Raw genomic sequence first — 14654 nt, forward strand, 5'->3', positions numbered from 1 at the left:
TCTGGGTTGATGGAATGGGAGGGGCAGGGAAGTAAGGTAAGTGGGTGGAGGGCTGGTACTGTGCAGTCTGGTGCAGAGTTGGTACTGTGCAGTCTGGTGCAGAGTTGGTACTGTGCAGTCTAGTGCAGTGGTGGGTGGGGTGGGGGCCTTATGCTTAGGAGGTAAGTGTGAGACTTGGCTTCATTGCACAGTTAAAGGAGAGTTGTCCAGGTACTGACCAGCAATGGCCAGTCCTTGTACTGCATGAGCAAAATACCCCAGCGACTTTCCTTATCTAATTGTTTAAGAAAGAACTGCAGATGCTGGAAAAATCAAAATAGACAAAAGTGCTGGAGAAACTCAGCGGGTGAGGCAGCATCTAAGAGAGAAGGAATAGGCGACGTTTTGGGTCAAGACCCTTCTTCAGACGGATAAAGACTCTTTTTCCCGCCACCCCCCCCCCCCCCCCCCCCAACCCCACCCCACCGACATCAGTCTGAAGAAAGGTCTCAACCCGATACGTTACCTATTTGTTCTCTCCTCATTCTGCCCATTTTTGTCTACCTTCCTTATCCAGTTGATGTTCATTGTGAACAAGCCCCGCCAGCTAATGCCTTGCCATCTAACTTGACCCAATAGTCACTAGGAAGCAGGAAGCACCCGGTTTAATATCTAGAGAGAGGCGATTATTCACTGGTCAGTAAGCATTGTGAGTCATTACATCAAGTTGCCATGTCAACAGATAGCATTTGAAATGTTTTTCAGTAATACTAATACTGGGGCTCTGATGGTTTCCATGGTTTCCAGGTAAATTGACTGCAATTTCTTGTGCCGGTGTGTGAAAAAAAGAAAAGATGCTGTCAATTATGTGCTTTATTGCAGTTGCACCGAGGAATCTGGTGGCGATCATTGCAATGGCGTGAACTTGTGAAATCTACCCATTATAGACACCAAATACTGGAGTAACTCAGCGGGACAGGCAGCATCTCTGAATAGAAGGAATGGATATCCTACACAAATTGACCCATTGTCTACCATTAAAGATGGATAGAAATATTAGAAGCATTGTAATCAGTGGTACTGCCTTGGAATTTTGTCCATGAGTGCAGTAATTATGGATGGTATTCCATTCAATTTCTAATGCAAATTTTAATGAAAGAAAATCAACGACTTAATGCCTTGATGGCAAAATCTACAATTTTTTCTTCAACGTGTTCAAAATATTAGACACACCGAGGTACAATTTTCTGGACACAAGCTGTGGCATCCAACAGCGTGCAGCGTGGGTTCGTAAACTATATTGATAATCTTCATCTGCACACGTGTGGCTCACGCATGAGGTGGATCATTCAGAGAGGAACAAGGCTGCACAGCTGATCCAGCCCTTAACCCCAGATCAATCCTTCCACTATCTCAACATATTTGTGTGGCCCGTCAAGACATGGGAGCTGGATGTGACTCCATTCCACCCTCCATCTTGACTGATTGACTTCCTCCACAACTTTTCACGCTGCCTCGGCAAGGCCAGCAGCATAATCAAGGACAAATCGCACCCTGGCCACTCCCATTTCTCCCATCAGGCAAAAGGTACACATCCAGATTCAGAGACAGTTTCCTCCCAGCTGTTATCATGCAATTGAATCATCCTACCTGAACCAGAGAGCAGTGCTGAACTACTATCTACCTCTGATGTCCCTCAGACTAACCTTGACCGGACTTTGCTGGCTTTATCTTGCACCAAATGTTATTCCCTTATCATGCACCTATACACTGCAAATGGATTGATTGTAATCATGTATTGTCTTTCTGCTGACTGGTTAGCACGCAACAAATAGCTTTTCACTGTACCTCGGAACACATGACAATAAACTAAACTGCAACTGGAACCTAGGCTTTCCCCCTTAGAAACCCAACTCCCAAATGCCTCGAAATTCACTTTGATTTTTGTAAGCAAGAAATACAAACATAATTTCCATCTTTTGGGATCGATATACATTCAATGCTTCTAAAGTTTATGAAAATTAATTTTGGCAGCAGATTTCCGGCCTTGCTAGCTTTCTTCAGTTGTTGGTTGAACCACACTCATCAACCACTTTACTCCATCATGACTTTAGCTGATTTTTGTTTTAAATCAGGGCTCAGATCATTCAGAAAAAATCTATATCTGAACACGACTTTTAATGAAGTGAGAATTATTTTCACGACCGAAATCTTGCAAATATAAATGGGATATAACACCACCTTTTCACTCTGCTGCCCTCTGGGAGGCGATACAGATCTCTGAAGGCTTGCACTTGTAGACTAATTAACAGTTTCTACCCACGTGCCATTAAAGAACTAAACTCAAATAGATAACACTGCAGGCAACACAACACTATTCGTGGTGCAATATAAAAATTTGTCTGTTGGAGTGTGCAATATAATGTGCAATATTTTTATATTTCTATAATCTATTTATTCATTTCATTCATTGATCTTGCCGATATATGAGATAACGGTAATGGTTGTTTGTCTTTTTGTTCTTTTAAATGTTTTATCCTGTGTCTTCTATGTAGACCACTGAAGGAGATGCAATGAAATTTTGTTGTACAGTTGTTGTGCAATGACAATTAAACGTATTTGATTTGATTTGATTTGACTTTAGGGGTAAACTGAGTGATCAGCAAATGGGTTCATACCGATAGCAAAACAATGCTTCCATTTTCCAAGAATTTGTTTGTTTTTAGTCATGGTGATGATTCAAGATGCAGGTACGTACCAATGCAGTTCTCTCCTATTTATATTTCTTTAAAAGTAAAGGTAGTCTCTGAAGCTGTAAGGAACTTCATGTCCACATTAGTTCCACCAGGCTGACTTTGTCTCTCCATTCATTAAAATAAAATCACTCTTCCCTTTTTTTTGCTTTCAAATATACAGATTACCATGTGAATTGTCTCCTTTATCAAATGGGATCACGGCTAAGCTCCAACAGATATCGTCCCTCCTTCTTAAATTATTTTAACATTGACAAGATATGATTATTCTCGGTGGCAGTGGCTGTTACTATCAGACCAACAGCCTGGACCACTGGTGAAAAATTCATAGGCTATTGCTAGTATTACAGAAGGGCGAAAGATCACATTTTTTGTGGTGCCGACGATGGCTGCCACGGTGTACCGCTCCTTGCTGTTTTGTCTGTATTTGTTCATTTATGTCGTCTGTGAAAATCCCACAAAGATCACTTTCATGAGAGAGGTACTCATTAACATCAGATATTCGGTACCTCCAAATATTGTTCCAGATTTCTCTCACTCGCTGGATTATTAGGACATACTAGTCAGCGGGGCTGTGGCTGTGTTCAAGGTCTTGAGACGGAGGAGGACACGAGGGAAGCACTTGCCCGACTCCGGCAACGAGGATTACTGCACTGCCACTGGCTGGCTTTCAACTACACAGAGCGGACCGCGAAGCGGAGGTAGCGGGGAAATCATGAGGCGGTGGAATATGCTTCTATACTAACCAGGGCTAGTGCAGCGACATCACGTACTGTCAAACTTCTGTTCTCCTAATCTGGAATCTTATTTTATAAATTGCAAACTTTTATTCTCCGAGGGAATTTACCTCTTTTATTCTCGCTGGAGTTTACATCCTCCCCCAAACCCTGCGTACGTGAGGCGCAAACGCAACTCGCTGACCAGGCAATGAGGGTAGAGAGTGACTTCCCGGACTGCATGATCATTGTTTTGGGGGACTTTAACAAGGCTAACCTCAGCGGAGGGCTTCCAAAATACAGACATCACGTTACCTGCCCCACCAGAGGGGAGAGAACACTCGATCATTGTTATACTACAATTAAGAACGCATATTGCTCTGTTCCCCGGGCAGGTCTGGGTTTCTCTGATCATTGCCTTGTTCACGTTATTCCGACCTATAGGCAGAAACTAAAATCTGCTAAGCCTGTGGTCAGAACAATGTAAAAGTGGACAAGCGAGGGCATTGAAAACCTACAATCCTGCTTTGACTGACATTGGAATGTGTTCAGGGAAGCAACCACGAGCCTCGATTAATATACAGACACTGTGACATCATATGTCAGCTTTTGTGTGGACAGTTGCAATCCCATTAGGACCCGGATCAGGTTCAACAATGACAAGCCTTGGATTACAGCAGAACTCAGACAGCTCCGCCAGTCTAAAGATGCAGCCTTCAGGAGCGGGGATACAGACCTCTACAGGCAGACCAAGTACAAGCTGAGCAGAGGAATCAGAGCTGCCAAGGAAAGGTACTCTGAGAAGTTGAGGAGCAAATTCTCAGTTATAAACTCTTCTTCAGTTGGAAGGGCTTGCAAGAAATCGCCATCTACAAGAGGAAACTCCCCAGCAACTTGGACAATCGTCAGCTGACCAACGACCTGAACAAGTTCTACTGCAGTGTTTAAGAAGGAACTGCAGATGCTGGAGAATTGAAGATACACAAAAAAGCTGGAGAATCGAAGGTACACAAAAAAGCTGGAGAAACTCAGCAGGTGCAGCAGCATCTATGGAGCGAAGGAAATAGGCAACGTTTCGGGCCGAAACCCTTGGTTCGATAGACAGAAACATAACCCCGGTATCCCCTCCCTCCCTCCCCCACCCACTCCTCCCCAAACGCCATCATACCTACTTACAGCCTGATTCCGGTCTGCAAAGACTGGACCTTACCCACCCACTCCTCCCCAATCACCACTTCACACCCACTTACAGCCTGACTCCAGTTTGCAAAGACTCGTTCATGACCCACCCCCTCCTTGCTGCCCAACATCAGTCTTGCCATTTCTCCATCACTATCAATAGCAATTGAGGAGGTGGAGAAGCTATTCAGGAGACAGAAAAGCCAGAAATCTCCAGGACCCCTCTTCCCTCAAGCTCTGTGCCAAACAACTGGCACCGGTCTACACAACAATCGGTCCCTGTCTGTTTCAAAGTTTCCACGATTGTTCCTGCACCCAAAAAGCCAAGGATTACTGGTCTTAATGACTACAGGCCTGTCGCACTGACCTCTGTAATCATGAAGACCCTTGAAAGACTTGTACTAGCCCACCTGAAAAATATCACAAACCCCCTGCTGGACCCCCTGCAGTCTGCCCACCAGGCCAATAGATCAATGGATGATGCAGTCAACCTCGGCCTGCTCTTCATCCTCCAGCACCTAGACCGCCAGGGGACCTATGCAAGGATTTTGTTTGTGGATTTTAGCTCTGCATTCAACACCATTGTGCCAGAGCTACTACACTCCAAACTCTCCCAGTTGATTGTGCCTGAACCCCTCTGTCAGTGGATCACCAACTTCCTGACAGACAGGAAGCAGCATGTGAGGCTGGGAAAGCACATCACGCACCTGCTTGCCCTCAGGATAGGAGCACCACAAGGCCGCGTACTCTCCCCTCTCATTTACTCTCTCTCCACAGACTCTGTCAAGCTTCTCAAGTTTGTGGATGACACAACCCTGATTGGACTGATCCAGAATGGGGAGGAATCTGCATACAGACAGGAAGTGACACAGCTGGCGTCCTGGTGCCATTGCAATAACCTGGAGCTCAATGCTCTTAACATGGTGGAATTGATTGTAGACTTTAGGAGAGCTCCCCCTCCCCTCCCCCCACTCACCATCAACAACAACACCACAGTCACATCTGTGGAGTCAATTAAGTTCCTTGGAACCATCATCTCCAGGGACCTTAAATGGAAGGCCACCATCGACTCCACAATCAAAAAGGCCCAACAGAGGATGTACTTCCCGCGGCAGCTGAGAAAACACAATCTGCCACAAGCAATGATGGTCCAGTTCTATGCTGCCATCATAGAGTCTGTCCTCACCTTCTCCATCATGGTCTGGTTTGGCTCAGCCACCAAGCACGACATCTGGAGGCTACAGCGCATCGTTCGATCAGCCAAGAAGATTATTGGCTGCAACCTTGCCCCATTGACAAACTGTACACTGCAAGGGCCAGGAAGCGAGCGGGTAAGATCATCTTTCACCCTTCGCCACAATCTCTTTGAATCACTTCCCTCTGGAAGGCGACTCTGGGCTGTCATAGCCACCACAGCCAGACACAAAAACTGCTTTTTTCCACGAGCATTAGCACGACTCAACAGCCAAAAGTCTGTAGCCTCCTTTTGCTCTGGTATTTTATTATTGTCAAACCTGCTGTTGTGGTCTGGCAAACTGACCTGCCTCTTGCAGAAAGGTCAGCATTTGGCCACATGCTCATGAACCCATATCGATCATCAGGTCTTTGTCACCCAGACAGCCCAGGACCTCAGTTTCTCAGGAGATCTTCCCTCCACAACTTCCAACCGTATTGTTCTCCAGCCCCTCACAGCCTGTTTCCACCTCTGGCCAAGATCCACAAACAGGACTGACTGGGCAATATCAAATTTTGCAACTTAAGTTAACCTGGTTCCTCTGTCTGTGTCTGGCCATTCCTGCTTTAAGGCATCCAGTTGTGATATTGGTTCAGAGTTTCTCCCTCCATTGGAACAGACCGACTTGCACAGTATATCCTACAGCCATGAAATCTGATATAATGATTCAATGATACTTCATTGTCACATGTACCTGAGTGCTGTGAATGTTTCATTTTGCATCCAACCAGGTAAAATCATGTAGCAGACCTCACCTAGGCAGCACACGAGTGTTGCCATGTTTTGACACTGACAAAGTTACAAAAGTTCACCGAACATTCCTATCTGCTGCCTGCCACTGCACGTGGTAGCAGTCCACCACCCCTTCCCCCCGATACCCCTCCCAACCCACACCTCCTCACTGATTCCCCTTCATTCTCAGTGCCCTCCCCCCACCCTGACACCCCCCACCCACCCCCTGGCACCCAACCCCCTCCCACCTCCCCACTGATTCCCCTTCATTCTCAGTGCCCTCCCCCCACCCACCCTGACACCCAACCCCTCCCACCCCCTCCACTGATTCCCCTTCATTCTCAGTGCCCTTCACCACTACATTTCCCCCCTTCGTTCTCAACGCCCCCTCTCCCCACCGTGTCCACCAATTGTTCTCGGCAGCTCTCGCTCTCCAACGATGCTCCACGTTTTCCGACAGCAATCTAATGCTCCTCTCACTCTCCAATGCCCTTCCTCACTCTCCGTGGTCCCCTGGTTCTTGGCGGTTGCTCACAGGTCCCTCCATGCCCTCATGTCGCGGGTCCCGATGCCAGTGGCCCAGGACTGACTTCAATGTGTGACCTTGGCCTACCAGGGCGGGTCCACGTTCCCGGCAGTCGTGCTGGGGCATGTTGGAGGGCTTGGCCCCACTGAAACATTAACTCTGTTTCTGGTCGAGACCCAAAACGTCACCCATTCCTTCTCACCAGAGATGCTGCCTGTCCCGCTGAGTTACTCCAGCTTTGTGCATCTATCTTCGGTTTAAACCAGCACCTGCAGTTCCTTCCTACACATTAACTCTGTTTCTCTCTCCACAGAAGCTGCCAGAAGGTGGAGTGTTTACAACAATTTCTGTATATGTTCCATATTTATGCTTGATTGTATGCAAAGTGCCAAAATATGCACCTATTTCCCAGATTTGCTATCTCTTGCCCTAACTAATTGGCATCCATTTCATTCCATGATCGAGTTGATGAATCATTTTGGTAACAAGAATGATTCAAATGATATCCATAGAATAAAATGTGAATATTAAGACACAATGATTGCTTGAGACAATCACTGAGAAAATTAACCTTTTTGCAGCAACTGATTGTCACAGCTAATCAGGGAAAGAAAACCAGGTGTCAATTCACTTAGAATAAAGATATTGACAGGAAGCCTGTAAAATATTTATTTGACAAGCATAAGAATAATTTTGAATACAGATATAGCAGGTTTGATTATTGCAATATTTGTGTCTTGCTGCCCTCTACTGTTTAATGTGAATAACCACAATGTTTTTCAAAAACGTTAGTAAGGCTCTACTACAAAAACAAAATGAATTTTAAAACATTGTTGCTTAGATAAGACAAAAAGTGCCAAAAGTAATATTAATTCCTCTGCCACAGAGGGTAGTTGAGGCCACTTCATTGGCTATATTTAAGAGGGAGTTAGATGTGGCCCTTGTGGCTAAGGGGATCAGGGGGTATGGAGAGAAGGCAGGTACGGGATACTGAGTTGGATGATCAGCCATGATCATATTGAATGGCGGTGCAGGCTCGAAGGGCCGAATGGCCTACTCCTGCACCTAATTTCTATGTTTGTTTCTATGATATTGAGGGTATTCCTTCTAGAGTCTTATCAAACGATAGTTCCAAGATTAATTTGCTCCACTACATTAATTGCTGTACCAAATGGTAGTTGTCAATGATCCTATATCAAGCAGTTCCCCTCCCATCACCCCCAACAAAAGAAAATTCCCAAAGGAGACCTGACTTTATAAATGTGAGGTTATCCACTTTGGTGACAAAAACAGGAAGGCAAATTATTATCTGTATGGTGTCAAGTTGGGAAAAGGGAAAATACAACGGGATCTGGGTGTCCTTGTTCATCAGTCACTGAAAGTAAGCACGCAGGTCCAGCGGGCAGTGAAGAAAGCGAATGACATGTTGTACTTCCTAACGAGAGGAGTTGAGTATAGGAGCAACAAAGTCCTTCTGCAGTTGTACAGGGCCTTAGTGAGACCACACCTGGAATATTGTGTGCAGTTACAATGCACACAATGGACTCCAAATTTGAGGAAGGATATTCTTGCTATTGAGGGAGTGCAGCGTAGGTTCACAAGGTTAATTCCTGGGATGGTGGGACTGTCATATACTGAGAGAATGGAGCGGCTGGGCTTGTATACTCTGGAATTTAGAAGGATGGGAGGGACACTTATTGAAACATATAAGATTGTTAAGGGTTTGGACATGCTAGAGGCAGGAAACGTGTTCCCGATGTTGGGGGGAATCCAGAACCAGGGACCACAGTTTAAGAATAAGGGGTAAGCCATTTAGAACGGAGATGAGGAAAAACTTTTTCACAGAGAGAGTTGTAAATCTGTGGAATTCTCTGCCTCAGAAGGCAGTGGAGGCCAATTCCCTGGATGCTTTCAAGAAAAAGTTAGATAGAGCTCTTAAAGATAGTGGAGTCAAGGGATATGGGGAGAAGGCAGGAATGGGGTACTGATTGGGGATGATCAGCCATGATCACAGTGAATGGCGGTGCTGGCTCAAAGGGCCGAATGGCTTACTCCTGCACCTCTTGTCTATTGACTTCAATGTTATATCTTAGTACTAAACGTTGTACCCTTTATCCTTTATCTATGCTGTGTGGACGGACGGCTTGATTGTATTCACCGATAGTTTTTGTTTTTACTGGATAGCACGCAAACAAAAGCTTTTCACTGTATCTCGGTACATGTGACATGCTGTACTAAACTAAACTAAACTGGGAGTAACATCCAGCTAACAAAGCAGTTTGCACACAGTTATTTTTTTATTTTACTCTGAGGATTAATTTCTACAGAGGTTCTATTTTGCAAAGGGGTTCCATAACACAAGTACAATACGAGAACAACATACCAATGATTTGCAGATGAACAAGTCATCAGTCATGGACAGAGGACGAGGAATTGATTATGTGTCTTTTCTCTATCTCTTGATCACCCTCTTTTAACATTTCTACTAGTTGACATCATCTGTATGTGATGTTTTGGATGACATACCGACCAAGATGCCACATCTAAGAATTACCCATGTTCTGCTAAACCTTTCACATCTATGTACCTGCCCTAATGTCTTAAATGTTGTTGCTGTACTTGCTTCAACTAATTTATCTGGCAGCTCGTTCCATATACTGACGACCCTCTATGTGATAAAGTTGCCCTTCAGGTCACCATTAAATCTTTCCCGTCTCAATTTAAACCTACTCCCTTTAGTTTTTGATTCTCCTACACCGGGATAAGACTCTGTGCATTCACCCTATCTATTCACCTCACAATTACATTCAACTCATGATTATATACAGTACACCTCTATAACATCACCTCTCAACCTCCTGCACTCCAATGAACAAAGGTCTTAAAGGAATAATGGAATTTACCCTGCTCCTGTTTCAAACCTACAAGATTTACCTTTCAGCAGTGTCGTTGCTGTTGGTAATATATTTCACAGTAGTGATTTAAAGGATTTTGTGCCTCATTAGACCGCGGAAGAGATGGTTCTTCATCCCCCATGAGTAAGGATGTTAAGACATAGTTTTCATATATATTTCCAGTGTAAAGTGTTTGCCATTTTCCATATCTAACTGGTGACTCTGTTCTTTTCGTACTATTATTACTATTTTTCAGGGATTATAAATTGTAATTCTGTGATGATAGGTTTGTCTCCTTACAGTGGTGTTACTGCAATAAGTGTATGTTATACTATAGTGAGACATTGCTCTAAGGTAGTAAATCTCTGTTCTCTCAGATGAAATTGCATGAAGCACAGTGCTTGGGAGCTTGTATTTCTTCCCCTTCATTATAGCAGATACCTATTGCAGACGTGGGAGATATTTGCCGAACAAGAGACTTTGTTAGATCTGTTGTATTGAGATCTATTGCTTGTTTTATTGCACTCATCAGTTTTTCCAGTGCCTCATAATCATCTGGAGTAAAGGCAAAGGGTTTTCATTTCTTCGAGTACATCTATCGTACAATGGTTGGGCTAATCAAGCATATCAGGAACAAAAACTGTAACATCATTTAGTAAGTCTAAAATTGATTGTAAGGCTTTGAGGATCTTTGGATATTATATACGATCAACCTTCTGTCTCAACGCAGGGGTTAACCCATGCCGTTTCATTGTTAATTGACATGCTGAGAAAGATTACTTCTGATCGGCAGTTGTGATTTTTTAATGTTAATTTTATGGCCTCCACCTGTCAGTCTTTTAATACTATTCACAATCTGTGTTGGATGTTCCTCTGATGTACCTGCTGCGCTGTATACATTATCTGCATTTGCACGAATACTTGGTGTTCCCTGTAGAGTCTGAATAGCTCCTGCCGAAAATATTTGCGGACTACTTCAAAAACCTCGGGGGCTTCTAATCCACTGATATTGTAAACCATCGGGAGCTGTAAAAGTCGTATAATATCTATTACTTTCAAGGATTGGATGTGACCAGAAGCCATTAGCTAGGTCTATGGAACTTTTATATTTTAACCAGTTAATCGCTGCAACTTTTGTTGTAATTTCCAACACAGTAGTAATTTGAAAAAGTCAGCAGACATACTTGTTTCCAGAACAGCAATATAAAACCATAGCAACAAATGTTATACGTACTTTTAGACCAAAAATACCTGCTGGAAGAGTGTTGCCTCATAGCTCCTATTGAGGACCAGCTACTGATGAATTACAGATAGTGATGAGTATAGGAGGGAGATCGATCGACTGACCAAATGGTGTCAGAATGACAATGTTGCTCCAAACGTCAGGAGAAGCAAGGAACTAATTGTTGAATTTGGAAGAGGAAAAACGGGGATCCACGAACCTGTCTTCATCGACAGGACAGTGGTGGAAAGAGTTAAAAAATTCAAATTCTGGGATGTCCATATCTCTGAAGATCTGTCCTGGACCTAGCGCATTGGTGCAATTGTAAAGAAAGCCCATCAATGACTCTACTTCCTTGGAAGACTGAAGAGATTTGTTATGTCAATGAATAATCCCTTGAAATTCTACAGGTTCGCGGTAGAGACCATATTGACTGCTTGCATCACGGCCCGGTTCGGAAACTCGAATGCCCAGGAATGAAAAAGATTGCAAAAAGGGGTGAACTCTGCCCAGTCCATCACAGGTACTGACCTCCCCACCATCGAAGAGATCTATAGGAGTCGGTGCCTCAAAAAGGCAGCCAGCATGATCAAAGACCTACACCACCCTGGCCACACTTTCATTTCACTCCTGCCATTGGGAAGAAGGTATAGGAGCCTGAAGACTGTAACGTCCAGGTTTGGGAGCAACTTCTTCCTAGTAACCTTCAGGTTATGAAACCCGACTACAAGCAAATAAGCTGTCAACGACATAGATTTTGAGGCATTGTTATTGTCTTTGCACCACTATTGTTTGTTATAAGCTCATATGTACTGAACTTCTATTTGTGTGGTTTATTATGGTGTTTACAGAGTAATATGTTTACAATCTGCTGTGCTGTGCTAGTAAGAATTTCATTATTCCATTTTGGGGGTGTATGACTCATGTTCCTGCATCAGGGAGTGAAAGGACAGCACTCAGTATTGCAAGTCTGAGAAGGGAATTGGGTTGTTGGGAGCTGGTCATACTTGTACCCAGGATGGAGGAAGTATGATCCTAATAGTCAGCTCAATGTATCCCCAAGAGCCAGTCCCATCAAACCAATAACTAACCCCCAAAGAGGGAGGGAGGGAAGGAGTGCAGTTTGATTCTCAAATATTCTGCCAATGTTCCTGTTGTGGCGGCACCTAACAGCAACCCAAGGTTACGACAAACCATCGGCTCTAGGGGGCGGCGTCTTGATGGGGGAGGCGCGAGTCACGGGGTCGTTATCTGAGTTGTTATTTAAGATCGGGCAATGCCCATGTCAGTGAGGAGTAGGGAGCTGGATGCAGAAGATTAAACACGTCTAGAGCACACAACCTGTGTCCGACTAGTTTTTGGCTGGACTCCTGCCAGTCCCCGCCACACTGTTCTACTTAAAGTCTGAAAAAGGGTTCTGACCCAAAACATCACTTACTCCTTTTCTCCAGAGATGCTGCATGCCCCGCTGAGTTAGTCAAGCATTTTGTGTCTATCTTCCTGTTCTCTGACACTTGCTGATCTCCCTGACCCATGCCTGAACACACATTCCACCTGTACACTCATCACTTGCACCATCCTTCCAATTTTGCAAATTTCTGGGTTTACTCAGAAGCCAATTAAAAATTAAATATTGTAATAAAACTACACAAACAAGTGAGCCCTTTGTTCACTACAACCCTTATGCTTCCTTCAGGGACATAATAGTTCCATATACATCATTTACTTGTCTAATTCAGAGAATAAATATTGTAGCGTTATTGATGTAGAGTTATTTTAAACTCAGTTCAATTGAAAGATAAATGCATTCCCCGTGAAGGCTTGTTGGCAGATTTTGACATGCACTGTGACTACTTTTCCAGTGTACACTGAAAGAAACCGCAATCATGGTTTCACTTGAACATTTCTCATCCATTCCCTCCAGAAAACTGCACGCTGATAATTCAGCTCAGACCATGAAATAATTGATACAGAGGTTGGTACTAATGAATGTATTCATAATTCTGCAGTTCTTCAACACTCAAACACATACATTCATTTGGAAGCCTTTATGTGTTGTCATTAATGTAATTAAAATAAAAAGATTTATTTATTTTAGTAACCAACAGCAACCCAGCAAATAGACCAGTTAACAGAAAAAAATGGAAAATAATACATGACAGAATTATAGCCCCAAGAAAAAAATGACAGCAGCATGTTCTTGTGTTCATATTCATGACGTAAAAAGTTCTTGATTAGTATGTTCACAGTGAAGGGAATGCAAGAAATTCCATTTGATAGTCAGCTGAATATTTGGCTCGTGACATGTGAACATCACTGTGTTTAGAAATGGCCAAATAACTACTGAAAAATCTACAGCGACAGCAAACTGCTATGACTGCTGGCAAACTGTAAAACTGATTGCCAATCTGTTTTGAGGCACAATCCCTTTGGTGGCTTGGATTACAATTCAACCCGGAATGTTCAGCTTGCCTCATTAGGAATGTGCTCTTCCTACAGCAAATCAGATAACCTGTAAACAAGTGGACAGAAGTCAAAGTTTAGGCACACTTATTAGAGCATGCAACATCAGCAAGTGTGTGCATTTGCTTTTACAGTTAAGGCCAGAGAGTGGGGTCTTGTCTAATCGCCTGAGAGGTTTCACAGTTCTATTGATAGTTGCATCCGTCAAGGTCTCTTTTGACCGGAGAGAACTCTTGACTTTAGTCTCAGCTTGCAAAGATCACAAGGGTGGTACAGTGGCACAATTGGTAAAGCTGCTGCCTCATCAATCCAGAGGCCCGGATTTGATCCTGAACTTATGCTGTCTGTGCAGTTTGCATGTTCTCCCTGTTGCTGCATGGGTTTTCATAGGTTGCTCCAGTTTCCTGCCATATCCCAAAGACATGCAGGTTTGTAGGCTAATTTGCCTCTATAAATTGCCCGTATGGTGCAGGGAGTGGAAAGTGAGAAAGTGGGATAACATAGAACTAGTATGAATGGGTGATCGATGGAGAGGGGTGCTCAGTGGGCCAAAGGCCCTGTTTTCATGCTGTTTCTCTAAATTAATTAAGATTAGTTTCAATGCATTCCCAGGTATTCAAAAATAGTAACGAATTAAGATCTATGAAGTTCACCAGTGTCTGTATTTAGTAATGTAATGGCTCCCACAGAAAATCATACATGTAAGGATGTTGACTGCAACGTACAAACAGAATGACCAACAGTGAAGTGAACAGAACTACATTTCAAAGGCAGATCAGAATGTGATGCCCCCACTTTCGAACACATTTGAGACTTGCAACCAGTATGAATTTCTAGGCACACCCTTTGAAGGAAGGAAAGGATCAAATGAGTGGGTAAAATAATTCCTTTCCAATTAGACTCTCGTGGAAGACTCCAGGTTAAAGCAACAAATATTGTGCTGATAATTCCTGGAC

This window comes from Leucoraja erinacea, chromosome 1 (genome assembly GCF_028641065.1).
Source record: "Leucoraja erinacea ecotype New England chromosome 1, Leri_hhj_1, whole genome shotgun sequence".
NCBI classification, from domain to species: Eukaryota; Metazoa; Chordata; class Chondrichthyes; order Rajiformes; family Rajidae; genus Leucoraja; species Leucoraja erinaceus.